The 23710-nt window shown below is 43.2% G+C and overlaps 1 protein-coding gene across 2 annotated transcripts in view; it reads left to right on the forward strand.

Annotated features, from left to right (window-relative positions):
• The window catches only part of ENOX1 (ecto-NOX disulfide-thiol exchanger 1), an 835160-nt gene that overhangs the window by 136961 nt on the left and 674489 nt on the right, over window positions 1–23710 (forward strand). The gene's annotated exons all lie outside the window — the stretch shown is intronic.

Below are 23710 nucleotides of genomic sequence, written 5' to 3' on the forward strand. Positions count from 1 at the left end.
ACTTCTATACCAGGAAAGATCTTTGATCAAATTATTAAACAACATGTATGTCAGTACCTGGATAAGAATGAAGTGATTAAACAGAGTCAGCATGGGTTTGTAACTAATAAGTCATGTCAGGCTAACTTAATTTCCTTCTATGACGGAATCACTGATTATGTGGATCAAGGAAATGCTGTAGATATAGTATATCTTGACTTCAGCAAAGCATTTGACAAAGTATCTCATACAATCCTTATTGCAAAAATGACTAAGTATGGAATGGACAAGGCAACTGTTAGGTGGATTCATAACTGGCTTAGTGATCGGACCCAAAGAGTGGTCGTAAATGGCTGCACATCCAGTTGGAAGAATGTCTCAAGTGGGGTACCACAGGGCTCTGTCCTGGGCCCTGTATTGTTCAACATCTTTATCAATGATTTAGATGAAGGAATTGATGGTAAACTGATTAAATTTGCTGATGACACAAAGCTAGGAGGGATAGCTAATACTAGAGAAGAGAGAGAGAGGATTCAAAAAGATATAAATAAACTGGAGCAGTGGGCAGCAACTAACAGAATGGTTTTTAACAGGGAAAAATGCAAAGTACTACATCTGGGCAATAAAAATGAAAAAAGCATATACAGAATGGGAGGAATAGGGCTAAGCAACAGCACATGTGAAAAAGACTTGGGTATACTAATAGATCACAAATACAGCAAACAATGCCAATTTTTTGTCAAAAATGACACATATCTCTCACCCCAAAAATGTATCTATACAGCAATAAGTGAGGATAAAATATAACTTTTAATATATATAACTTAAAAGCTCAGAAACAATAATGTCACCAAATAGTGATTATAAAAGGATGCCAGTTTGATGGGTAATCCCTGGAGGAAATTTGGAACCACCCAAACGCATCAGTCAGGATAAAAAATGTTGCTAATATATCATGTCAGGCAACAGTTTGTATAAAGGATACAGCATTTAACAATTAGGGGTGAGCTGTGGACTGCCCTTGTGAGGGCAGGAATCTGGGGATCAGATGATGGTTAGTTCTTGAGGGAATTGACAGGGTATTGTCCTCCCATCGCTACCTCCCTGCGTGTATACAGAGTATCCCTGGAGACTCCTGGCCGTCTGCATAAACCGGTGAGATTGTTTCTGTTTTTTTTTTTGTTTTTTTTTTATATATCTCATCTTTCTGTATCTTGTGGCTATAAACCTCTTTGGTTTAGTCAGAAAAAATATATATATGCAATTGGCTATGGCATCGTGTGCTAATTGTTAAATGCTGTATCCTTTATAAAAACTGTTGCCTGACATGATATATTAGCAACATTTTATATCCTGACTGATGCGTTTGGGTGGTTCCAAATTTCCTCCAGGGATTACCCATTAAACTGGCATTCTTTTATAATCACGATTTGGTGACATTGTTTCGGAGCTTTTAAGTTATATATATATTAAAAGTTATATTTTAACCTCACTTATTGCAGTATACCGTATTTTTCGGACTATAAGACGCACCGGACCATAAGACGCACCCCAATTTTCAGAAGGAAAATAGGGAAAAAAATAATGTGTCAAATGGGGGTCCGTCTTACAGTCCAAATTCAGCTTACCTGGGAAGGGATCCGGCACAGGTGGAGAAGTAGTCACAGGGGTCATTCAGTGGTCCAGGCTCGTGCGGTGGCGGCGGCTCTGTGCTGGGGCAGCTGCGCTGGGGCGGGTGGGCTGTGCAGGGGCAGCTGTGGCAGGGGCAGCTGTGGCAGCTGTGGCAGGGGCAGGTGGGCAGGGGCAGGGGCAGCTGTGGCAGGGGCAGCTGAGGCAGGGGCAGCTGTGCTGGGGCAGGGGCAGCTGTGGCAGGGGCAGCTGTGGCAGGGGCAGCTGTGGCAGGGGCAGCTGAGGCAGGGGCAGCTGTGGCAGGGGCAGGTGGGCTCTGCGGTGGTGGCAGCGGGTGGCGCTCTGCGGTGCGGTGGTGGCAGCGGGCTGTGCTCCGGTGCAGGGGTGGCGGCTCCTCCGGCGTTTCTTCGCAGCCCGGAGGCCCCCGCACACCCCTTGCTGGGCGCCGCCATGTTGCGGTGGCCTCCGGGAGCATGGACCCCGGCAAGATGGCCGCCGGTCCGGGGACGGCGCATGTGCAGCTTCAGATCTCGTGCCGAGATCTCGGGGGACGAGATTCAAATCTCGGCAACGAGATCTCGTCCCCCGAGATCTCGGGACGAGATCTGAAGCTGCGCATGCGCCGTCCCCGGACCGGCGGCCATCTTGCCGGTGTCCATGCTCCCGGAGGCCACCGCAACATGGCGGCGCCCAGCAAGGGGTGTGCGGGGGCCTCCGGGCTGCGAAGAAACGCCGGCGGGGGCGCCACCCCTGCACCGGAGCACAACCCGCTGCCACCACCGCACCGCAGAGCGCCGCCCGCTGCCACCACCACACCGCAGAGCCTCGCCCGCTGCCACCAGCGCACCAGGTACCGTGCATTGCGACCATAAGACGCACCACCCACTTTCCCCCAAAATTTTGGGGGAAAAAAGTGCGTCTTATGGTCCGAAAAATACGGTAGATATACTAATAGATCACAGACTGAATATGAGTCAACAGTGTGATGCAGCAGCAAAAAAGGCAAATGCAATTCTAGGATGTATTAACAGATCTAGATCACGTGAAGTCATTATTGCCCTCTACTCCTCTTTGGTCAGACCTCATCTGGAATATTGTGTCCAGTTTTGGGCACCACATTTTAAGAAAGACATCAACAAACTGGCGCAAGTTCAGAAAAGAGCGACAAGAATGGTGACCGGTCTGCAAACCCTGTCTTATGAGGAAAGGTTGCAGGATTTGGGAATGTTTAATTTGAAAAAGAGAAGACTGAGAGGAGACTTAATAGCTGTCTACAAATATCTAAAGGGCTGTCACATTGTAGAAGGATCATCTTTATTCTCATTTGCACAAGGAAAGACTAGAAGCAATGGGATGAAACTGAATGGGAGGAAACACAGATTAGATATTAGAAAAAACTTTTTGACAGTTAGAGTGATCAATGAGTGGAACAGGCTGCCACGAGAAGTGGTGCGTTCTCCTTCAATGGAAGTCTTCAAACAGAGGCTAGACAGACATCTGACTGGGATGATTTAGCGAATCCTGCTTTGAGCAGGGGGTTGGACCAGATGGCCCAGGAGGTCCCTTCCAACTCTACGATTCTATGATCCCACTGTGGATCAGGACACTGTAACGACAGATGCAGGCGAGTACTGTAGATATCTTATGTGTAGACTGGCAAGTTCTGGCGGGTATGGGTGATGTACAGGCGGGCACTTCTGACACTCTGGCAGGCACAGTTCAGACTGGAGGGACAGAAACGGTTTTGAGAAGGACTGAGACACTGGCAGGTCGGAGTGGGATATGGGGACAGGTGGTACCCAGTTCAGACTGGACGAGCAGGAATAGTTTTAGGAAGGACATGGACACAGGCAGGTACAACTGGAAGACAGGGATGGGTGAGACCTGTTTCAGACTAGGGACAGTTTCAGGAAGGACTGGGAAAAAAGCAGGTGCAAGATGAATACAAGAACAGATAGGGCCCAGTTCAGACTGTATAAACAAGGAGCCACAAATACGGAACAGGAGCAGAGCTGCAGATGCGGAGCGGTAGCAGAGATGCAGATGCGTAATATTAGCAGAACCACAGGTGCGGAACAGTAGCAGTTCACACTGGACAAACAAGGAGGTGCAGATGCGGAACAGGAGTAGATCCGCAGATGCGGAGAAAGAGCAGAGCTGCAGATGCGGAGAAGGAACAGAGCAGATTCACACAAGTACTTACAATGAAGTAACAATTGTACACTAAGGGCACTAACGTTATGCAGAGACATAGAATAGAGCTAGGTTCTGGTTCAGATAAGGCGAGTTTAAGGAGCAGGAACAAAGACACAGCAGGGTAGGGAAGGCTCCAGACTAGGATACAAACAGGTTCAGGAATAGGACTTCGTTCAGACACAGATACTAGTTCAGGATACAGGATTGAGGCCTGGGTATACAGCCCCCAGGGTGGCAGAAACAACGGCTGAAACATGACAGTGTCATGATACCAGTGCTGGTGGACCGGCACTTCTGGGGTTAATGGTTTGATCTCAGTGCAGACTCTTACCTGCACACCTGGGACTTATTATGGTGGCCTCTCATTGGTTCTGGGAAAGCTTCTTATTGCCCCAGGAAGCTCCCATCCCCCGTCAGTTCTACTTTCACCCTTGGCATTGTGTGGTGAGCCCTGAGTGTGTTTGTGCTGTGTTCTGGTTTATCTGATACTGTGTATGACTCGGTCTGTTCTCTGGATATTGCTTGTTGGATTCTGCTTGGCACCCTCTTTGTCTGTTTGGTTTTCACCCCTGCTTGGCCCCGACTATCCGTTCTGTCTCTTCCCTGGTACTTTACTGCTATCTCTGTGTATGACCTCCGTTTTGCCTGACTCTGAGTATTTCTGTATAGTGTCCTGCCATCTCTGAAAGCAGGATGCTAAGCCCCGCCCCCTTGCAGTCACATGACCGTAGGTCCTTCACTGCTTGCTAAACTTCAGCGTCCCTAGGTCCTGTGTATCTGTACTTTCCGGCTGTACCTGACCCCGGGCCCCCCTACAGTGCGGGTTAGTCCCTGCTCAGCGGAGGCTGCACGCCGGCGCTGACAGGACCCTGAAAGACAGGACCTAACAACTCAGAAGTTGAACACAGATTGAGAGAGACTGTTGCTTAGGAATCTTCCCATTGGTGGAGATGCCTTAAGTACCAGGTGCCGCTTGGCAATAGGCTGGGGACACATTAGGAATGCACTGTTTCTTTAAGAATCATGAAGAGCAGGCGCTGCTGCCCTAAGTATACAGCCAGAAGGTATGCACACAGCAAGCAGAGATCATGTGGTTTACAGCATGCAGAGGGCAAAACTCACTGCATGGCCCAGAGTGGTGAGTAAGTTGGTGTATTTGCCTGGTGGGGGATAGGCAGCCATGCAGTGATGCCAGCAGGGATGTTACACAAGATGGTGCAAGTGACAGAGTCTCACCCTTCCGCTGGCTTGCCAGGGATTAGAACCTCTGTCACTTCAAAGCATTCAGAGTCAACTACCTCAGCCAGCATGTAGTGGCAAGCATACGAAGCAAACCGAGCACAGCGAAGTATGTGGCCAGGTGACCGGACTGTATAGCAAAACCCTCTGAATAGAGAAGCCACTTCAGGAAAAAGACTCTCATCTTTTTCCTCAACTGGCTTCACCTAGGAAAAAATCCACACAAAAATCTGCTTCACATACTCTTTTAAAGGCAGCCTGTCACCCCCCCCAGGGCGTTTTTCAGTTAAAGAGCCACCTTCAGCAGCACTAAGGCTGCATTCTGTGAAGGTGGCTCTTCGTTTTCTGACCCCTGGTAGCGCTGAAATATTGACTTTTATAAATAGGTCCTCATACCTGTAATGTGTCCCATAGGTATGGTGTGTCCCCCTGTATCAGCCACCTACCATCCGTCCATCATGCCTGTCCGGTGTCTCGGTGCCGCCCACCATCATCATGATGCCCCTGTGCGTCGCTGCATCCTCCTGTTTTGAATGCCGGCGCCTGCGCTGTGACAAGAGTTCTCGGGCATGCGCAGTGTGCGCTGCCCCAGAACCGACATCAGGCTATTGCGCTTGCGTGTTGCGGAGGCCCCAGCGCCGCAGTTTGAATACATCATAACACACTGCGGGGTGGGATCTGGGGCCTCCACAACATGCAGGCGCAATAGCCTGATGTCGGTTCTCTTGTCACAGCGCAGGCGCCGGCATTCAAAACAGGAGGATGCAGCGACGCACAGGGGCATCATGATGGACGGATGGTGGGCGGCGCCGAGACACTGGACAGGCATGATGGACGGATGGTAGGTGGCTGATACAGGGGGACACACCATACCTATGGGACACATTACAGGTATGAGGAGCTATTTATAAAAGTCAATATTTCAGCGTTACTTGGGGTCAGAAAAAGAAGAGCCACCTTCACAGAATACAGCCTTAGTGCTGCTGAAGGTGGCTCTTTAACTGAAAAACGCCCTGGGGGGTGACAGGTTCCCTTTAAGTAATCATTATTTTGATTTCAATTGTAAAAGTTGCCAATATTGCATATAGTCCCTTTTTTCCATGTGGAAAAATAGCAACATGTGAATTCTTTAGGTGCTCATTCTTGATAAAATGCTTTAAATTTGACTACTGAGTCAATTGAAGCTGTAAAAACACTGTGTCAAAAAACAGACCGAGAAAGTGCTGACAAAACTAGTTTTCATTATAAGCATTTTTTTTACAAAGGGATTTTTTCAGTAAGAAAAATCTGAATAAAAATATTTCTGTGTGAAGATTCATTTAGGTAAAAAAAATTCGTTAGGCTACTTTCACACTTGCATTTTTTTGCGCTGCGCCTCGTGCACATTCCAACTCATGCAAAAAAACGCATTAAGCGATTTAAGCAGTTTGTCTCCATGTTAACGCCTGCGACTTTAAATGCATCCATGTGCATGTACTAGAGCACTTGTGCGATCCCATGGACTGTAATGTTTTTTTGTGCATTCTGTGCACATGCGTTTTTTTGCAGCAGTTGGATGCACAGAAAAATGCAACATGTTGCGTCTGGCGCACCTGGACGCACACCTGGAAAAAACGCAGGGCACGAAAGCGCACATGAACGCGTACAAGCGCTATACCATGCGCCCACCATGTTAAAGATAGGGGAGCAATGCGCACAATAGCGCAAGAGGCGCAGCGCTAGAAAACGCAAGTGTGAAACCAGCCTTAGAAATTGACATGTTGAGGATTTTTAAATCTACACCACAAGAAAACTCACCAGAATATTGATGGATATGTCTGCTTCTGTATACAGCTGCAGCATAATTCTGTAGGTAAAATTGCAGATGTTTTTGCCCTCTAAGCAGGAATATTAATTTCATTTATTTGTGTAGGGCTTTAATTGAATATGGATTGATGTAGTTAATAGTTTGTATACATTCCTCAACACTGAAATTGCAGAACCAAGAAGGACGAGTTGTGTAATTATGTAAATCTCTTGCTATATAGACTAGTTGATGATATGTAAATAATGAAAAAAATGAAGTAAAATTTTAAAAAAGTTTCGATTATGAACTCTACAGAAATCCACACATTTACAGCCCTTGGCTGCTATCAATGTGGTTGTTGAGGAATGTTTAATGCACTTTGGCACGCAAATCATCAAGATCCGCTGCTGGCAGCTCCCTTTTGCAATTAAATCAACCAAAGATGGAGTTTGCTTGATGGGAGACAAATGTAGACCATGGTAGCACGCTTAGCATGTGAGTTACATACTTGCAGTCATTTGATGACCACTGGAAATGGCAAGCTGTATCCTAATGGCATGTACATTACACACGAAAGAGTCAGCAAACTGCAGCAAATACCAAAGATTTCACCTGGAATGAACAAGCCCTTTAACTCAAATATTTTCAAGATGGTGCTTCTTAGTTTGGAACAGTTATCATACCTGTTTTCAATATTCTTTTTGTTTAAGTTTGTACTAAATGCTCTGATCAACACAGTTTATCTACTGTCATTCACAGAAAATACATCTGGCTCAATGCAAAGATCTAATATTTACTATGATATAACCGATTTCCATGGAAACACTTGTTTGTATGGTGACAGATAATTTTCAGTACTATAGTATGTGAAAAAGCTTGTGCTTGTGTGAATATATTCACAAATACAGAACTTGGAGCAAAAAGCAAATCTGGAAAAGAGGATGAACCACAGCATAGAAATATATTATTACATGAATTAGATATTAAACGCTCAGTATTTTGAGTACAATGGAATATACCTTTTGGTTTCTCTGTAGTTCCAATTATAGGTTACAAAGAAATCTAAATATATAGCTTGCCTGAGATCTATTCCAGCTTATGTACAGAGTATATGCAGCACTTGCATTTAGGAAAGCTACATTTCACCATGTTCAGCGTAACCACTAATGCACATAATAATTTTCTGCAAAACAGTATGTTACATAAAACAGCACTTAGCACGAATTGATTGTAGTTTTCCTTAGAGACTGACACTTCTTAAAATTTGCCTTAGGCCATAAAAAAAATTTGATAGTGTAATACAGAAGCAATTTCTGTGTTTTTCCACATTTTTCTCTGACAGTCCTAGAAGATTACCAGTCTGTATAATTAGCTGGACGTCTCCAACTGCTTCCATGCTTGATGTTCCTCACTAAATTACTGCTTGTGAAAATCCTGCTATTCCTTAATCACGGACACAGGTTGCAGCTTTGGCGGCGGTGTCTTCGCACTCAGTTTGCTGCAGAACTTGGTAATGGCTTTGTGGGCAGAATGGATGTTGGCAGTCGGCTTGTAGTATCATGAGGGCAGAATCTAGAAAGGGTAGTATATCTGGCAGCCTCCGTGTATAAATCTATGATGCTAATTAAATCATAAAATAAAGATCTCTCCCTCTGTCATTTATGAAAAGCATGAAATTAGAATATACTCAAAGTACAAGTACTACTCCAACTCTTATTTATCAAAATCTAAGTATCGGCTGCATGTGTTAGAATAACGTGTGAGACGTTTATCATTCCTTATGCTGTAAATTATGACATTTAATTGTCGCAAATGCCCGAGTCAAATTTAATACTGTTTTATGCCGTTTATTACACCATTTTTTAGTACATTTGGTAAAATTTAAAAATATCAAGAAAGGGGGCGTGAGTAACCTTTTGAAGTGAAGCGTGACATTTATGATTGCAGTTCTACATAAGTCTCGCAAAAGTTGCATCTAATATACAGTCATAAAAAGGCTGGGAACAGATTAGCTTATGTTGTAGCTCTCTGTAGCAAATACTGTATAAGAGGTCGCAATTTGTGCAAAATTCTACATTAATGTGAGACGTTTGACACATCCATTTCCTTTTCTTTAAGACCGGGCAAGTGTACTAACTAACATTCATACGAAGTCTTAATTTGGAGCCCAAAAATGTTTTTTCCATTGACGTGCCACATTTGACATAAAGGTTTGAGGCTCTTATGTAACACTGGGATGCGTATTGCCATGAAAAAAAAAAAGTTTAGTTGCAGTAATTTTCACTGCTTTTATCAATAAAAAGTGACGTTTGATAAATATGGAATGGCAGAGATGAGGGGAGTACACAAAAGATTTGGCACAAATGACGCCATTTTTGATAAACGTGGGTAGTCAGATTATGTATAACATATTCCTTCACGAGATGAATCTTTTCATTCTTGTGCTTGAGTTTTCCATAATCAAAATGATGGTTTCCTCGGCAATATGAGCCAATGGACGTCACGTGCTGAGACCGAATTACTTTTATTGACATAACTGATATTTATTATATCCCTGCAGCTTTTGCAAAACAGATCCGTCCAAAGTGTAAAGATTTCAAGGGCTGCTTTTGGCAGAACAATTTACATTTTTATAGTAAAATTGTCTGGTAGTTACCCTTTTCTGATAGCAACTGGTGTAGAATAACGGCAATCCGTAGATATGATATATGAGTAATGCTACGTTTTATGAAATATTCTGGGATTTTAAAGTTACACTACTGTGCAGATTCAGATATTTAATATTTTTATATTTGTATTACATTCACTCTTAAAGTTCCCAAACTTTCATATTGAGAAGAGGCCAAGAACATCGATTCCATAGTCCCACACTGATCATCTAAATGGAGGGGCACCTTGTGACATCTGTGCTGATTTGTGTTTCTGCTTTGGCCGCTGGGAAGTGGTGCACCATTATTGCTTGTGACGCGTGAGAGTCCTATTTTTTTTTTCCAGGGACTTTTGGTGCCACTTAAATAAGGAGCTACTGGGTTCATTTTTTTTAGGTTTTGATCACTTTTCCTGAGAGCCCCGGATGGTGCAGTCAGCTATTTAAACACCTGACTTCCACTGCCAGTCAATGGTTTAGCTGTTGTGGTATATTACTTGGTGCTGTGCTTTTGTTTTGTCTTGATTTATCCCTTTCTTTGACCTAGACTTGACATTTGACTATTCGCTTGCTGAGGGCAAAGCCGAAAATCAGTAGTGCGCCTGCGCCAGCATACGCAGATGTTTCTTTTGTCCCGGAAGTATTTTGCGTCCATGCGTGCTACTGATTTTCGGCTTTGCCCTCAGTTGGCAAAGCATTCTGCGCACGCCGAGGTCACATTTCAATGCGCACACGTGAAATCTGTACGCGATCTGCGATCTTCACAGTGAAGAATGCATACAGGAAGCCGAGGAGGGGTGGAGTGACGGAACAGAGGCAACTCCCATCGGACCGGAACGAACAGATTAACATACAGCGCGGGACAAATAAAAAAGGTTTTTATGGGTGATACATGGGGATTCAGGGGGTTTCAGAACTAGTTGTGGAACGCATAGCTGACTCAATTAAATGATATTTTTTACCTAGTAGACCAAAAAAGTGGTGACAGGTTCCCTTTAAGAGCCATGTATACAGGCAACAGAGAGGCGAATAGGTACAGTGACATGCTGGTGCAGCAGAAGAGAAAACATGGAGACAAAAGTAACCAGAGGTGGGTCAGGTCATAACTCATGTAAATAATAGAAATAACCATATATGGTAATGGGCATAATAAAAAAACAGTGGTCAAACAAAAATGTCAAATATCAAAAACCACCAAATTCACGTATACCCCACAGTATGTCCTGCTTATCCCTTGTAGCTGGCAATGTCCATGTGTCTCCCTGCTGGCCCCTTTAAAGTAACCCCTGGTTACTTTTGTGTTCCTGTTTTCTGCTGCCCCAGCATGTCTCTGTACCTATTCACCCCTCTGGTGCCTGTATACATGGCACTTAATATTTGTATGCAATTTTGTTCAATAAAAATGTTTTGGATTTTATTATCCATTTGCTGGTTTATATGTACTCCCCTTTTTTCTGGTGTATCATATTCATGGGAGTATTCCATCAACTTTTGTAAACTTTGCATTTACTTTGGAAGCGAGGCCATAGCCTCCCTCGGCCTTGGTATTTTGAATTGCTTATTTTGACTTTCATCTTAAGTATTAATTGAGAAGCATTAACATTTTAAAGTAAAACATAACAGTTTGCATAGACACAGTGTCTAATTGACGATGTGTGTGGATTGAGCAGTATGAATCTGATGAGAGATTAATTGACAGAGTAACCGCTGTTTTAATTATTGTTTCATAAATCGATAGAACACATGAAGATAAGCAACTTTGTAATATCTTATCAGAGGATCTTGTCTTCTTTCTCCTCCTGGACTTCTTATTAATTTTCAAGAATTCTCAATTCACAGGTAAAATCAGTATTCAGTGAAGACAGATTGTTCCATTACTGAGAGAGGAGATGGCAGGTGATGCTGATAAGATGCTATATAGAGCAAAGTGGGGAGGAAAAGGGAGGAGCTAGAGGCAAAGCTCTTCCTCCTCCTCTCGGCTACATAAAATATGGCAAATTTGCTTGTTTTCACTTATACTATTGATTTATGGAAATAAGAATTAAAACCATTATTACTCTTTAGTTGGCTATGTTGGGGTACCAGGAGGCCATAATAGCAAGTCACCGAAAAGCTTTTATTCAAGTCAGAAATATGCATCATCATAATATGTATAGCTGTATAAGTATTAAGTCAACTACACATTAAACCTACAGCAGCTTTTATTACATCATATTCTAAATCTATAGATATTTAAATGCAGTTAGTTTTCCCTTTTGCAGCAACAACAGCTTCTGCTCTTCTGGGAAGGCTTTCTGCAAGATTTTATAGTGTCTATGGGAAGTTTTGCCCGTTCATCCAGAGGAGCATTTGTGCCGTGAGACACTGATGTTGGATGAGACGGTCTGGCTCACAAGCTCCGCTCTAGTTTAATCCATAGGAGTTGAATGGGGTTGGGGTCAGTACTGTTCAGCCAGTCAACTCCTTCCACACCAAACTCCCCCAACCATGCTTTTATGGACCTTGCATTGTGTACAGTAATGTTAGAACAGAAAAGGGCCTTCTAGCTCACAAAGTTGGAACCATCCATCAGAATTTTCTGTAAAGGTAGAATTTGTGGCTGGATGAATTTAGTGGTTAATAGATGTGTCCAAATACTTTTGCCCACATAACATACCTTATAGGTCTAATCTAATTTTATCATCATCACCATTTCATGAAGTAAAGATTTCATTGTTTTATCATTGGCTTTGGCTGTCGCCCTATCCATTCTCCATGCTTTACACTGCCCTATAAACAAACTTCTCCGTGATTTATATTACAACACACATAAAATAATTATGAACCTGCAAAAAAACACCAGTGAGAGAATTAATGATCAAGTAAACTCTATACCGGGGAAGTGGTCCCATGATGTCTACGCTTCGCTCTTCCACTATACGATTACATGTGCATTTGTGATGATGCTCGTTGTGACACAGGTCTAGTCGTGTACTCTGTTCCGGTTTCCTAGGTGCAATATGTTTTTTCCATTACAGATGTACTACTGTTTTACCCTTATAAGAGCTATGGCAACCCTGGAATACTGAGAAACACCCCAGGAGGATGTAAGATGCTGCTGATAGAAAACAGAAAATAATGTTTATTGAGTAAAAGCACTTAAATGTATAACACTTTATCCCCAAGCAGCGGGCGTGATCTGAAAACACAGCAGAGCAGCTACAGGGAGCTTATTTTTTCTAAACCGGTCAGCAAACTATGGCCTTTTTAAATGATTGCCTATAGTGTGTGTCCCTCCGGATGTATGCAATGCCATTTATTTTACTCATTTATATAGCGCCATTAATTCCATAGTGCTTTACAGACTTTATCGGCACTGTCCCCGATGGGGCTCACAATCTAGAATCTCTATCAGTGTGTCTTTGGAGTGTGGGAGGAAATCGGAAAACCTGGAGGAAACCCACGCAAACACGGAGTGAACATACAAACTCCTTGCAGATGTTGTCCTTGGTAGGATTTGAACCCAGGACCCCAGCGCTGCAAAGCAACAGTGCTAACCATTGAGGCTTGGACATATCGCTGTATACAGACTAAGCGCTCGTTCAGTTGTGCGTACTATATGGATGTGTGCTGTCTGAATAAAAAAAACCACCACGTTAATCATTGTAATTTGTTCAGACAGCAAAATCGCAGCATGCACTATTTTCGTCCGTATCTCGATTGAGAATTGCCTATACAAGCTTATGGGTGTGCAAAAAAAAAAAATCAGATGACATACGGATCATCTGTGCAGCATGCATTTTTTTACAGATACATTGACTTTTTACCTAGGGAACTGTATTTGATCTCGTACATTTTAAAATGTTGATGTCTAAATACGGATGAAACACATGTCACATGTATGTGAAATACGGACACAAGGCAGGGTTGCCAACCATCCAGAAATTACAGGACAGTCCTTAAAAATAGGGCCCTTTTTTTGCAATGTCTGTAAAGAAAATGCTTTTTTTTTTTTAAGCTGACGAAACTTATACAGATTATTTTGACTTTGATTATAATTATTTTACAGTTTACAGTGAATGCAGCTAATGTCTCCACATCACAATTGTAGTCTCTAGATATGTATCACTTATAATGATTATTACGGTTTTGGAATGGTGTCTGTCACCGATGCAATTGTAAAATATATAAAGCCATCTCATAGTGAACATTAGAGCATGGCTTCATCAGAAATTAAATGGAACAAAATCTAGCACCCTAAGATACTCTACTTGACAGCGGTGCAGCTGGGACCCCCCTGCTGCCAACAGGTATTTAAAGAGGGTCATTTGCTGGATTGCAGACATGAATTCCCAGCACAGCTTGCCAAGAATGTGGGAAGCGACAGATTTTTGGCCCTTGCCTCCTTATGTCACAGAAGTGCAAACAGACTACTGTGAGCTCCCTTTTCAAATTATGATTGTTTTTTTGTGAACAGCAAGGGTCCAACAGTTATGGCAAAAATATTTTCGGCATTGTGATGAAGTGGTGAAGGTAACGCATTGACTTATATAATTGGGTGGTCTCCACATCAGTCCCAAATTAAAATCTGACAGATGCTTAACATTATATTCAGTTGAAACTGGAAGTTTACATACATTATATAAAAAGACACATATGCATGTTTTTCACAATATCTGACATGAAATCAGAATAAAACTTTCCCGTTTTAGGTCAATTAGGATTACCATAATTATTAATATTTGCCAAATGCCAGAATAATGAGAGAGAGAATGTTTTAAGGCATTTGTATTAATGCAAAGTCAAAAGTTTACATACATTTCATTAGTATTTGGTACCGTTGCGCTTAAACTGAATGGCTTGGGTCAAACTTTATGGATATCCTTCCAGAAGCTTCTCAAAATAGTTGGTTGGAATTTGAGACCATTCCTCCTGACGAAACTGATCCAAAAAGTTCAATTTTAGTTTTATCAGACCACAGGACATGTCTCCAAAAATTAAGGTCTTTGTTCCTGTGTGCATTTGTAAATATCAATCTGGCTTTGTTTCTTTTGGAGTAATGTCTTCTTCTTGGCAGAGTGGCTTTTCAGCCCATGTTAATACAGTTCTCGTTTCACTATGGATATTGACATAATCTTACCAGCTTCCGCCATCATCTTCACAAAGTCTTTTGCTTTTGTCCTTGGGGTGATATGCATATGTTGGACAAAGTACATCTCTGGGACACAGAACATGTCTCCTCCCTGAGCAGTATGGTGGCTGGAGATTCCCATCTAGTTTGTACTTGTATATAATTGTTTGTACAGAAGAACAGAGCACCTTCAGTTATCTTAAAACTGTACCCAACGTTGAGCCAGACTTGTGCAAGTCCACAATTCTCTTCCTGATATCTTGGCTGAGTTCTTTAGACTTTCCCATGATGTTACACAAAGGAGCAGTGTGTGTGTCAGGTGTGCATTAAAATACATCCACAGGTGTCTCTAGTTAACTCAGATGTTGCAAAAAAAAATACCAGAAGCTTCCAAAAACATGACATCATCATATGGACAGTCCAGAATTGTTTAAAGACATAGTAATCTTAGTGTATGTAAACTTCTGACTTTGCAGTAATTAATAAAAATACCTTAAAACATTCACTCATTCTAGCATTTGACAAATATTAATAATTATGGTAGTCTTAATTGACTTAAATCGGGAAAGGTTTATGCTGATTTAATGTCAGATATTGAGTAAAACATGCATATTTGTCTTTTTATACAGTCTGTGTAAACTAGTTTCAACTGTATGTCATGTCACCTATCTATAGAAAGCTAAAATTATAATAGGAAATGTGACATTAATATCTCTCGCCTCAGACCTCCAGGGGCGAAGATATCCTGAAAGTTGGGGATCTCAATTTTTGGGACCCTACCACATCCTATGACCAGCCCGCATATGAGCTCACCAAGGAGAGGTATGTGGACGTGGTTTTTTAACCAATAAATGTAGGTTTTGAGTTTTTGTCATTGTCAGTTCTGGAAGACACTGTGTTAGGAGTGGCAGAAGGCACTAAAAAAAATAAATAATTAAAGTGCCTTCGCCACTTGGGGTCCACCGTGCGGCAGGTGATATGACCGCTGCTAGAGAGGCAGAGCACTATGGTATTAATGTACACGGGGTTAACTGCACCCGGAGTGCACTGAAGCAAGCTCTGTTAAAGACACAGAGCCGCAACCTTAAAGTACACAAAAACGCTGTGTCTGTTTAAGCCACAGAACAACAGCAACACGGTAATAAAGGGTCACAGGAGCAGTCTTAAATGTCAGAACTACTCAGGCAAGACCTACCGTGAAAAAGAGGTGCGAGACGTCGCAACTGCGAACGCTCGAGGAACTGCAATCGCAGCGCGGTGTGAACGGAGCCTCAGCGGAGCAGGACGCTAGGTGCTGAGACAGGAATAGCTGGAGTGCGCTGGCGCTGCTACTGGCGGCTGCCCAATCACTCACACAATCGTATTATCAGAGGGAAGGGGTTTCTTAATAAGTCAGTCACCAGTCCAAGCATCCGTCACCATACATACAGCAGCAGTATGAAAATACTAGCGCATGGCATAGCAGCCATGCACACTTTTTATAGCGTACGGGACCTGCCAGAAATCTCCAGAGCCCTGAGCTAAGCCAATGGAATCAGGAGCAGGACCTGAGCACCTGACTCCTGAACTCCAATGGGAGCTCATTCCAGGAGCATGCTCAGAAGCTGGCTGAAAGGACTTAGCCTCAGGAGACAAATGTGAGGATCTGGATCTCTGCATAAGTATGGCAGGACACAGATTCCTAACACACTGTTTGCTGTTATACTGTACATATTCCCTAAAATACGTGCTTCCCTCACTACAATCTGCACCATTTCCATGACACAGGTTTAGTACATTTATTTTGTTATTCTTTTTTATTTTATGTAATTGTATATACTGTTTTGTTTTGTCCATTTTGTAACATGTTTGTATATTTCTTATAAACTCTGCCTACTTTTCTGTATAAATGTATAATATTTCATAGCTTAATTCCTCTGGCTCTGTAAACTGCACCCTTGAAGCCATATGCAACATGTAGTGGGTGTCCAGTCGGCCTGTTTAAAAGAATGGTGGTGACAGCTAGTTCCTTTTGTTATTGTGGAGTTTGGCAATGACCGGACCGGATGTTCGAGTCGGATGACAATATGTTCACTGTGAGTTCCCAAAAACCAGCCAAGTAGTGAAAATGACCTTGTCTATCACTCATCAGTCAATTGCGTAATTGTCCTGCCGATTGGACGCACCGGAGGTTCTTTGCAATTATCTTCCTTTTGTTTCCCTGACAGTGTCCATAAAAAATATTGTCTGCCTGTGATTTTTTGATAAGCTGTCCAGTAAAAATAAAAAGTCCAGTTGGCAACCCTCACACATGGATAGCAGTATGGGTAAAAAAAAAAAAAAGTGAGTGTTTTTTATGAAATTCAGATTATTTTTCATACGCTCGTCTGCCCTAGCCTTAATCTTTCTATGCGGACATATCAAGAGCTGGTCTATCTGCTAAATTGTGGATTATAATGATTTATTATGTCATCTGTCCGATATATATATAGACAGGTAGATATGAGCATATATATATATATATATATATATGCTGAATTCTTCATATTGGATACATCCTATTTACAAAACTGTTCTTTTACCAACATCTTAGGCCAGTTGCACACATTCAGGAATTGGCAGCACTTTGGACGCAGCATATGTCCGCTGCATGCAAAGCGCTGCCGGCTTTTAAATGCATGTATTCATTGAACCGTGCGGAATCACCGCATCCAATACATTGTATGGGTAAGATTTGTCTTGACATGCTGCAATCTGGAAAGACGCGGTGCATGTTCGTTTCCGCAGGTGTCCGTGCACGCATAGTGGACATGGGATTTCTTGAAATCGCATCCACTATACTGTAACATCTGGACGTTGTGGGCTGCAGCGTTTACTGACGGTGGGAATGAACCCTCATAATTTCAGCAATGATTGTCACAAACAGGTCCTTTTTTTTTTATTATTTTTTTTTTTTTTTACATTTTTCTGTTTTACCTAATAATTAATTAATTAATAATCTGTTAATTTTTAATTCTGCCTGATAAACTAAATCTGGTCATATATTACAGTATATAACTGTTGGCCAACAGCTATCTCTCTGGACTTCACCATACACGGGAATGCTCAGACTCTAGTATTCTCTGTGGTGATAGCGGAAAAACAGAATTGGGTGATTGATTTCCAACTTCCCGATTCTGATATCCTATTACATAGTCTGCTGGGGAAAGTTGGGCGTCCCCTATACACACTAAAAAGTAATTTGATCCCTCCAAAATTAGTGGTTTTAGCCTTCTTTTATCAGTCTTGTATAGACCTTAAGGGCCCGTCACACTAAGTGATATCGCTAGCAATATCGCTATAACGTCACTGGTTTTGTGACGTAGCAGCAATATTGATATCGCTATGTGTGATACTTACCTCTGACCGGCTCCCCCGCTGGTTATCGCTGATTGTGCGAGAATGGCCTGGGCCGTTTCTCGTCATCAGCTTCCTGCTGTGGCGACGAGCGACGCGTGGATGCGGGCGGGAGGACGTCTTCATCGCCTTGTCTGACAGGTAAGTAGCGACCGCCGACCGCAGCTATGTCGCTGGTGAGATCTGCCTGTTTGGCAGCTCACTAGCAACCACTTAGCGATGCACCAGCGATCCTGACCGGGTCGTATCGTTGTCGGGATCGCTGGTGCATCGCTAAGTGTGACAGTACCTTTAGATTAAACAGTTTAAGTGGTTATCCAGTACTAAATTATTTTTGTACGATGAGCCAAAAAACTAATAGGCAGGTAATTAGCAGCCACCTGCCTTTTCTGCCCAGCGCCGGGTCAAAGCAGTCACAGATTGTTCCTACCGGCAATTCAGTTGCTCCATGACAACAGAGCAGCTCTTCTTTTTGTCAATGTCATGCTGATTGACAGCCACCTTTCCCCCGTTATTCAGTGGTGAGCCGGCTGTCAATCAGCATGACATCGACAGTCTCGCCCCGTCAGCAGAGTGGATGGGAAGCTACTGCTCTGTTGATATGACGTCAGTGTAAGCTGTAAAATCGCCGGAAGGAGAGGTCAGTGACCACTCTGTGCCAGCAAAGATATCTGGCGGGCAGAACAGGCAGGTAATTATTAACTACCTGCCTGTTAGTTCTTAGGCCCACAGTAAAAAAAATAATATAGTGGTGAATAACCCCTCTAAGAAGTGCACTAAAAGATAATCAAATTAGCTTAAAAAAACTTACGATTAACATGTCATAGAGTAAGTACACAAAATCATGTATATTTAAAAAAACTCAAAGCTTTTGTAGATCAGCCCCGTTCTGTCCTAGTACAGAATAAACAACCTATTTTCAGTTTATTTTGACCCAGTCCTAGATTTACAATATGTCATGCTTCCATTTCTGGACCATTAGCTTATTTGCTCAAGTGTTGCCCTCAGCCTTCAGAATTTGATTTTGACGGCTGGAGTAATGCGAGTATATTTATTTTAGCTTTCAATCTTTTTTTTACCCGACTTTTAAAGCAGTTCTCCCATTGAAGATGTGCTTATCTCCTTTGAAATCCCTGTATGTCATACATTGCATTATCACAAAAAGAAAGAAAAACTGGAAAGAGCTTTTTTTTTATTCTTTGTAATCTTTTTCAGAAGCATTGCTCCCTGTGACAAATCTTCCACTTTCTCCTTTAAAACCTCTTCGTGCAATGCACCTAAAATATCTTCCGGACACATCCGTACTATGTCGTTCCATACTCACTTTGTGTCAAATGTTTTATTTGACAGGCAGGATATCCCATCCTGCTGCGTCTATTTCTGTCCCCAGCTCTGGTGTTTATGCTGCGTGTCACAATAATATGCTATGAAATTGTGCACATAGATTATAAAACTGCTAGTATTGCAGCACAGCCAAAGTACAGAAAAGCTCAAAGCTGACAAGATGAGAGGAAAGTTTTTACAATAATGCATTACCGCTAGATCCGTGTTATTTCAAGAAGTGAAAACAACTGGGAAAACCACAGAACTATTACAGTAAAGCAGGGGAGTCTGCAAAAACATATTCCCCTTGGGCCCAATTTATCCTTTATCAAACTGGGATGTGTTCAAATCCATGACATCAGTGAGACCAGTAGCTTCCAACAGCATTAGCTTTGGTCTTCTAAACTAAACTGGGAACAGTTGGTTTCACTCTCATTGATTGACACTGGATTATTGTGACCTTTTTGTTATATTTTTTTTTGTCAACTTTATTTCCCATAACTTCTTGTGCTCTATATTTATTTTTTTCGCTAATGCATAAATGTCACCCATGCACATCATCCAGAAAGACTAGATGAGATTGTGACTGAGGTGGTACAATAGTGTGAAATCAGGTGTAAAGAGACCTTTTCAACACAATCTATACACTGTCCCTTTCAGGCTTCTTTAATATATAGGCCCCGCATCAGCAAAGCAATTTCACTAGAATACTGTTGTAAATTGATTTGAAAAATGGCTAAATTTTGATGTAACTTGGAGGTGTGCAAAAGTGTTGTGCCTTTTGGCATTTACACTCTATTGTCTTCCAGCTCCAACAAAATGGGCAGAGCTGGAGCAGGACGGAGGCGCGACGCCACAGCTTGCAGAATTTATGCCAAGCTGGGGCATTTCTTACTCCAGAAATCTTACTCCAGTCAGAGATTTCTGGTGTGGCACACAGAGGCTCATGCTAGTGGTTAGACTCTCTTGATTTATTAAGAGGAGCACCTGACGCCTACACACCACCTCACCAAGACTGGTGAAAATAATCTCCAGGCTTGGTGAATTGGGGCCATTTTTTATGTTATATAAATGCTTTTCAAATGTGTTTCTAGTGTTTTTCTAGGTTGATTGCTATCAGATTTTGTAATAAGTCAAATCTTTGTGACATATTTAATCCTGTGTGGAGGGTTTCAAAGACTGATACATTTATATTTTCACACCCTTTGGTGATTTTGTGATTTCAAGTTTCATTTTAGTATGACATTCATATTGTTTATGTTGTGTCCTGGACCAGAGAAATGTTTGGCCACATGTAGATGTTTTTTTGTGTGTCTATAATCTTGTGGTGGTGAGACTTCATCCTTGCTCTCAGTTTCATAGAGACCCCCAGTTGGACATAATACAGTGCACAGAATTAAAGAGGTTGTCCACTACTTTTACATTGATTACCTTAAGGCCCCGTCACACTAAGCGATCTCGGTAGCGAGATCGCTGCTGAGTCACAACTTTTGTGACGTAACAGCGATCTCACCAGCGAGATCGCTGTGTGTGACAGCGATCAGCGAGCAGCCCCCCTGCCGGTATCGCTGATCGCTGCAAGAAACCTCTGGACATTTCTTTGGTCGCTGGTCTCCCGCTGGCCAGCACGCATCGCTGTGTGTGACAGGCGGGAGACCAGCGATCAGGTGTAAAAAATAATTTAAAAAATATAGTTATTCTCACCTTCCGACGTCCCGTTCAGCCATCCTGCCTCTCTCCACGCTCCGGTCCCAGTGATCCTTTGCACGAATGACCGCGAGACTTTTTTATCCCTCGAGACCGTGACATCTCGCGGTCATTCTCGCAAAGGATCACTGGGACCGGAGCGTGGAGAGAGGCAGGATGGCTGAACGGGACGTCGGAAGGTGAGAATAATATATTTTTTATTTTGATTCTATTTTTTACAGGGATGGTCAGCGATGCCGGGCTCTCGGCATCACTGTGCTGATCGCTGGTGAAGCTGTCTGTGTGACAGCTCACCAGCGATCACATAGCGACTTACTAGCGATCCTGACACCTTGATATCGGTGTCGGGATCGCTGGTAAGTCGCTTAGTGTGATGGGGCCTTTAGAATAGGTCACTAATGTCCAGGGTCCGACACCTGACACCCAGTTCACCTTGGTGTTGATGGTGTCGCCCGCTAGTGCTCACTTGCCGAGCTACTCCATCTTCTGGTAGTGGCCGAGGCTTAGCAATGCACATCCGCCTAGTATTGAAACCAATAGGAGGCGGATGTGCAGTACCCTGCGACGGCCGCTATCAGAAAATGGAGCAGCTCCACAAGTGAATACTTCCAGCCAGGGCCAACATCGATAACAGCTGATCGGTGGGGGAGCCAGGTGTCGAATCCTGGCCGATCAGACGATGATAGGTCATCAATGTAAAAGTAGTGGACAACCTCTTTAAGTACACCACATTGGAAGAGGAGCATGTGAATGTCCTGGGAATCTTAGTCTTGTGCATTGCGGATACTCAGTACACCACAAGACTTACGATTCCCAGGATATTCACATGCTCCTCTTCCAATGTGGTGTACTTAAAGAGGTTGTCCACTACTTTTACATTGATGACCTCCTTTTAATGTGATGTACTTGATTCTGTGCACTATATATCCTACTAAGGGTCTCTATGTTGGAGAAACAGGACAGAAACTGAAAGCACACAATTCACTGGTACTGTGCAAAAAACATATATCTAAAATGCATAAAGAAAGTCAAAGTATGTTGAAACAGGTATGATAAATCTAAGATACTAACCCCCACAGGTTAGTGTTGTGGCCCAATATGTGTGGCATTTTTACCTGTCGATATTATCTCATCTTTATTATGCCTTTGTTACAAGCCTTTTTTTACATTTTAGATCTGTTTTGATGAATATCTTTGCATTATGCTTATGTAGGGTCATGGGCCGGGCTGGGGGGGTGGTCCCTCTTCTTACCGCACAGAGACGAAACAGAGACAAGATGGAGACAGATTCTGGGTGCAGCAGGTCCAAGTTTATTGTCCACCATCCGGCTGACGGCCCTCACAGCACACCGCAATATCTCTCTCACGGCCTTCCGTGTCCAGGACCACTTCATACACCGTACGTTACGCCAGGGACGTATTTATACGTACCGCCCCTTTTCACGCTGTGACGTTCCTGTCAGCTCAGTCACTGTGGCCGCCTTAGGCCCGTACACCATCATCACTTTACTGGTCAGTTTCGTCGTTACACGTACGGTGTCCTACACCCAGAGCCTCGTCTCTACTGCGGTTCTTCCTGTCAGGACCACCCCCCTGACGTTCTCTCTCCTCAGTCCCCCTGGTACGGTTTTCCTCACAGCGCACAAACTGTCGTAGTCCTCCTGTCACTGGAGCTCCCCCTGGGGACTGGAATTTTCTGGAACCCTCCTTCAAATTTATAGCTTTCCTAGTTCCCTGTAACTCCGCCCCCCATGACCAGCGGTTTCCTAAGCCCTAAGCTGATGTCAAGTCCTTTGCTCACACTCCTCCTTGCCCTCTAATGGTCAACCCAAGGTACTGCACGTCCACTACACTTTCCTAGCTGTTTCCCCACTGTAGTAACTGACACCTATCTAACCTATGCAAACCTTTCCTTCTCTATTCTGACAAGTCCGTCCATCAGGTCACCTTCCCTACACTTATACCTAACTTCAATATGTAATTATGTTATGTAAGGTAGGGGATACTCGCTTGGCAGCCAATAAATCGCATCCGGCACAGGTTTTCCATAAAACCAAAACAGTCCATGCGGTTTATTCAGGCATCATAAACCACAGCAGCAACATAAAGTTCATATAAACAGCATAGCGTCCATGACAGAGCTTCACTCTGTTTATCCTGTAGTCATACAGGTTATGCAATGTTACATACGCAGGCGCTTCATCCTTACAGTTAGCTCACCCGTCAGGGTTCCCTCATGGTTCCTTCACCCTGCTGCAGACGTCCCTTCCCTCCAGGGAATTACCAGGCACGTGCAGCCATTCAACACAGCGTTCACTTGGTGTCAGAAGGCAGCCCCATCTCTCTCTGACGGGACCTTCCAAAATGGACCAACCAGGTCCCTGCATTCACTCATGTGACCTACCCTGGCCACCTTATATGGTCCGTAGCCATGCCCACCGGGTCACATGGCTATGACCTCATCACAGATCCTTAGTCTTTTATTACAGGCGTTTTCAAACACACCCCTTTGTGGATTTGTAGGCAACTGGTTCCGCCCGTCTCACCAGTCACCTGAAGACTTCTCCCTCACACATTAACACGGAACCTCAGCAGTATCACTGCTGATCAACACATACACAAGTCTTCATCTCAAGGCCACCCACCTTGAGATTCATAACGGTCATTCAGTATTCTGCCACTCATCCTCTCTCCTGGGACATCCACACAGCACCCCCTA

The sequence above is a fragment of the Dendrobates tinctorius genome, unplaced genomic scaffold (assembly GCF_039654945.1).
Source record: "Dendrobates tinctorius isolate UK_male_01 unplaced genomic scaffold, ASM3965494v1 ptg000064l, whole genome shotgun sequence".
Classification (NCBI taxonomy): Eukaryota; Metazoa; Chordata; class Amphibia; order Anura; family Dendrobatidae; genus Dendrobates; species Dendrobates tinctorius.